The following is a 6,174-nucleotide window of genomic DNA, read 5'->3' as shown; positions in this document are numbered from 1 at the left end:
TTTTGGACTGGGACATTATTATTTTTAAACCCTACGGAAGGGTTGGTTTAAATAAAAACTGTGTGCATAGAAGGACGGTGATTACGATATCTCCTCGGCCCCTCGGGTTCGTACATGACATAGGAGTCGTGGCCCGAGTCGACTTCAGCGGTTCTTCGCCTGTCTGGTACGGGAGGTAAGTTTTTTGAAACACCCGCGAATCCCCTGTCAGCGGATTTACTGTATTCCTTCATTTGCATATATGCTGAGGACTTGAAAACGGCTGCTTTAATTTCCTAGTAAAGGGCAAGGACTGGCCATACAAGATAAGGGTTCGGATTTCATCACCGTTCTCTTCTTGCCCGCCTTAGGAAAACGAAACCAAACGCGAACCTAAGCCTAAAATTTTGACTAGAACGAGACCGATAGGTTAACGAGCTTAATAGGAAAGTCGTTCGAAAAATATTGGTTACTCTTTTGAGCATACTTCGAAGTTCATGATGGTTTCTGTGAGTTGAATGCGTGACTGCGCCGCTTTGTAACCGGTGAGGCCTTGGGTATCAAAGCTCCACTGAGCTTCCCTCGCCTCGATTCAACTTACTTTGACTCGGATTGATTCCATAGGGGTGTGCTCAGATTGTAACGAGTTCCTTTTCGAAAGAATAGAAGCTGGTCTAGAAACAATCTAAGTGGAACCATCATGCTTTTTGTTTGCTAGAAAATTAGGTTTGATTTGGTTGAGTCATCCTTGTTTTGTGATTGCATAGAATCCCAAATATCCCGATAGTGCTAGCAATGGAAACTTTGAAAGCTTTGTTGAATCCTACTAGGACTACTCGTCCCTCGTGTATCAGGTTACCTGAAACTGAAGCAAATTATGAACTTAAGCCTGGAACCTTACAGTTGCTCCCAATCTTTTTAGGAAAAGAAAATGAAAACCCCTATTTCCATGTTAGGGACTTTGAGGAAATTTGTAGTACCCTGAAAATTAGAAACCTTGATGATGATGCTTTAAAACTCCGGTTATTCCCCTTTTCCTTAAAAGATAAAACCAAGTCGTGGATGTATAGTTTGGCTTCTGAATCAATTGAAACCTATGAACAACTTACATCTGCCTTTTTGAATAACTTTTTCCCTAGGCACAAAACCTCGTCTATTAGGACGCAAATCTGCACGTTTACACAACAGGAGGGAGAATCTTTGTATATGTATTTGGAAAGGTTCAATGATTTATTATCCCAATGTCCTCATCATGGTTTAGAAAAGGTTAGGTTAGTTCAGATCCTTTATGAGGGTTTAGATTATCCCACCACAACTACAGTAGAGTCCATGTGCACTGGTGGTTTTGAAAACCAAACTGTTGATGCGACGATGGAATTTTTGAATGAAATCGCCGAAAAGACCCCAGCAATGGGAATATAGTAGGGAACCCAAGAAAAAAATTCTTCTAGGTAGAGGAAACGTTAATAGGGTAGAAGGATGCTATGAATCATATGCCAAAATTGCTGCTATAACAAAAAGGTTAGAATCCTTAGAATTGGGTCACACTAGTGGTAGATTGGAGCCTTTTTGGGAAGGCCAGAATAATGAAGAGCAAGCCAATGCTCTCTATAATAACACTAGGTATGATAACCGTCCGAAGTTTGACCCATATTCAGAAACCTATAATCCTGGTTGGAGAAACCATCCGAACCTTTCATGGTCTAAGGGCCAGAGTCAAGGTCAGTTTAGTAATTCTAATGCTCCCCCAGATTTTGGTTACACTAAGAATTCATCAGGCCCAGAAAATAAAACGACTAGCTTAGAGGAATCTATTAAGATGTTAGCAAAAACTCAGGATATGTTAGCACAGAGCCAAATTAGTTTTCAACATGAAACCAAGCAGAACTTTCAAACTAATGCTCAGAGCCTTGCTAAGCTAGAACTTCAAGTCGGCCAAATAGCTAAGACCTTAAGTGAGAGAGATAATGGAAGGCTCCCTAGTCAGACTACCCCCAACCCTAGAGGAGTTCATGAAGTAGGTGCAAAACCATCGAATCAATTGAATGCTATTAGAACCCTTATGAGTGGTAGAGTAGTAGACAATCAGGTAACCATGCCCGATAGTGAACATACTATAGTTCACCCCTCAGGATCTCATCCCTCAGGACCACTAACTGAGGGGACTGATAAAATTTCCGATGATGCCAATTCGATTTCTGAGAGGTCTGATTCTGTGCCTAGAGCCCCATTTCCCCAGATATTAGCATCAACAAAGAAGGAATCGAACTTTAATGACATATTGGAGGTTTTTAAGCAAGTTACCATAAACCTTCCTTTATTAGATGCAATTAGGAAAATTCCTGCTTATGCCAAGTTCCTTAAGGATATGTGTACGCGAAAGCGAAAACTTAGCGTCCATAAGAAATCATTTTTAGCTAGTCATGTAAGTTCAATCATTCAGAACACTACCACTCCAAAGTACAAAGACCCAGGTTCCCCAACCATTGCTTGTACAATAGGTAAACACCGGGTAGAAAAAGCTTTACTTGACTTACGAGCCAATGTGAACTTACTGCCGTACCATGTGTACTTACAGCTAGGACTTGGTGAAATAAAACCTACTCAGATAACACTGCAGTTAGCTGATAGGTCTGTCAAAATTCCTCGTGGTGTCATAGAGGATGTTCTGATTGAGGTTGATAAATTTATCTATCCAGTGGATTTCGTTGTTCTAGATACTCAACCTGTTCAGGATCCTTGTGCTCAAATACCGGTGATTTTAGGTCGCCCATTTTTAGCCACAGCTAACGCTGTCATCAACTGTAGGACCGGACTTATGAACATATCCTTTGGTAATATGACCACTGAACTAAATGTCTTTAATGTTAATAGACAACCTTCCGATGATTTAGAAGAAGTGAATATGATTAGCACTTCAGTTCAAGATCTAACTCAGGATAATTGGGACGACACTTTATTTGGTGATTCCTTAGATGAACTTGATGAGGAAATTCTCTTAAGTCAGTTAGGTGACCAAACTTTTGAACTAGAAGAAGCTCTTGAGTATTTTAAAGACTCTGAGGATCCAGAAATTCAAGCAATAGTTAGAGGTTTGTCCGAGAATACTGACTACCCTAAGTTTGGGGGTAGTAATGGTCAATTATCTCCATTAGAAGTCCTTAACTTGGGATTCGAGCCTAGTGTACCTGAGGTATTACTTGAGTCACTTCCGAATCCGCAACCGGATCCTCCTGATATTGCCCAGGAAGAAATTCTAAAGACTTGTTGTTCGAATGAGTCAATTTGTCAAGACACTCATATGAAGCCCAAATGGGCACAACAGAAAAACCTAGTTGTCTTGCAGGAAACCTTGGATGAGGATGTGCTATGTCTGTTCATTTTTCTGATTTGGTGCAGTTGTCTGATAATTGTGGCAATTTTATTTGCTTTTGTTGACCCACAGTTGTTTCGACTATTGATATATGATTCGAAAGGTAATTAGCCATTTTGTGGTATTTGACGTCTGGCTGAAGACTTTAAATTTAGCACTTTTTGGGAGGTAACCCAATCTCATGCAACATGGTAATATTTTTCCTTATCTCTTTTGCTTCAAATGGTAACAGTTTCTCCTTGTTCATGCTTTTAATTTTATCTTTAGAACATTGAGGACAATGTTAGATTTAAGTTTGGGGGTATGGGAGAAACTTTTTAGTTGCAGTATGAATAAATAAACTCCAGAGCCTAGAAATTTATGCCTATTAAGGATCGCACTAACCAATCTAAGTGGATGGAAGAATTTTGGTTGTAGGAGTTGAGGAACCAATCTGATTAGATGGAAACATCTAAAGAGTCTATTCATAAAAGCACAGAGCTCAGGTGTTAGAAATAACATGATAGTTTCACCATATCTCGTTGAGTCCTTTTCACTTCTGTTTTTATTTTTCTTTTTAAATATGTTTCTAAGTGATTTGGTGGGGCCCATGATTCAAGTTGTTACCAATGCTAGGGTGAATTAGAGTGATTGAGTTACAAAGAAAAAAAAAAGAAGAGAAGTTGAAAAAAAAAATTAAAAATTAAAAAAAAATTGACACCAGACCATTTGACCAAAAGGAATAAATTCAATAAAGTCGACCACTGCTACCCTTGTATATGCCAGTTGTGTTGACCTAGAGTTAGGTTATCGACCAATGGTACCCTTGTATATGCCAGTGTGTTGATATTAGTCAGACTAGTATCTCAATCCATTAGGATAGGTTCATTTTGGCGGAGGCCTTCAGACAGATATGGGAAACGCCGTTCACTTAGTAAACATCAAAACCATCTATGTTTTTCTCTATATCCATCTTTTTGATCTATCCATGTGATTAGTTTTGACTCCGGATATTGATGTCCATAGTGCGAATATCTGAGTAGAGCTCTGTCACTTAATATGAATTTTAGTATGCTTGAGTGCAAACTCGTGTACAACAATTGGAATTTCGCATCAAGGTACTTCCTCCTGTAGTCAATAAGTATGCCAACCAAGGAGATTCTTTAGTGCCTTCCAAGGTTCTGCCTAGATAGCTAGGGTCTGGAGTGTAAAGGTTTTGTGGGTATATCTCTTGTAAGCCCTCCGGAGACAACACTCCGCCACTAGGGACACTTAGGGGTTTAAAGGCTTATTGCATACGCTAAATGCAATCGACGATGCCTGCGTCAGTGAGTTAGGATTTTATTTTATTTTATTTTATTTTTGCTCGAGGACTAGCAAATAATAACGTTGGGGGTATTTGATAGACACATTTTTGTGTCTGATATAATCTCAATTGTATATATTGTTAGTGCTCGATTTTGTATTTATTATGTTTTTTTGTGTCTTTGTAGGTGTTTTTGGAGAAATAAGCTTTTGCGGCGAAATTGCCTCGAAAAGTGGTGTTTGCGCCAGTGGGAGAAAATTACTATTCGGACTCTCAATTTGGATAAGGGGCACCTAAATTACTAAGGGGTGGCCACTTGCTATTCCCACCCATCAGCAGGATAAGGGGCAATCATCTTCTACGTTTCAAAATAAAGAAATTGGCGGGAAAAGGTTTTCATGCGACTGGCAGAATTTGGATTCGAAATTGGACGTGACTGAATGAGATTCAATCACCGGATCTAGTACAGATGGACTCTAATTGACTAAACATGCCTGGTATGGTGTTTTAATTCGACTTATTTGGGCTGGATAATGAGGACTCGATAAAACAGGAAGTTGGTAGGTTTACGGGTTCCCTGGATATTCAAATATGGCAACTACGTGGGGAATATGAGAAGATATTTTGCTGGATTCATATCTATCGAGTCAGGGAGAGTTTTGGAAATTCTGAAGCCGCGTAAAGGAAAAAAAACAACAACTAAGAGACGTGTCAACAAGGAAATAAAAAAGGCCGAGACTTGAGGGGAAGGAAAAGGGATTTAATCGAGTTATTTCCTCATCTGTGGTGTATAAATAGTTGAGGAGAGTTCCAGAAAAGGAGACGAACAGTTTGGGGTAGTTTAGAGAACCAGAGGAGACAAAAATCACGAATTGCAGGAAAGCTATTCTGCTGGTGCTGCTGAAGAACACGAAGAACATCAACCCATGCCCAACTGTCGCAGAACACTGTCGTTGTTCTACAGCACTTCGCTTCTATTGTTCCTGTAGCAGTCTTATTCCTTCTGTTTCTCTTGTAACAGTCGATCCGCAACACATATAAACGTTGCGATTGAACTGTTTTACTCCCTTTCAGTCTCTTCACCTTTGAAAACACCTTTTGAGCAATGGAAAAAATATTTTGAACCTGTTTTTGATATGAGGAGCTAAACCCCGATAGAGGAAGCTATTTTTCTAATAAAGAGTGGTATTTTCTATTTATCTTATTTATTACAATTATTTATATGATTATTTGCCTTGTTTGAGAATTGTTTTAATGATTTTTATTCAACAATTGTGATTTCCATTGATGGTATATGCCTGGACTTAGGTTTTTGATATCCCATGCTTTTGATTTACACTTGTTATTTTAAAAATATACTTGTTGCAACATCTTAGAATCAAATTAAACGAAAAAATTGAATAAATATAAATATTGGATTTAAATCACTTTGAACTTGGAAAATAGTGGAATCTTAGCCTCACTGTTCTTTTAATATTGATAACAACATCATCTTTGTTTGAGTTTTCTATTTTTGTTTTAGAATTTAAGTCTATAT

General features: G+C 38.6%; 1 pseudogene; it reads right to left on the bottom strand.

Moving 5' to 3' along the window:
- Nucleotides 1-1,138: 1,138 nt before the first annotated feature.
- Nucleotides 1,139-1,238, bottom strand: LOC113314544 (annotated as a pseudogene).
- Between the last annotated feature and the right edge of the window lie 4,936 nt (nt 1,239-6,174).

Source organism: Papaver somniferum, chromosome 9 (assembly GCF_003573695.1).
Source record: "Papaver somniferum cultivar HN1 chromosome 9, ASM357369v1, whole genome shotgun sequence".
Classification (NCBI taxonomy): Eukaryota; Viridiplantae; Streptophyta; class Magnoliopsida; order Ranunculales; family Papaveraceae; genus Papaver; species Papaver somniferum.
Note: the sequence above shows the minus strand (reverse complement) of the source record. Positions and strands in the feature narration are given on the sequence as shown.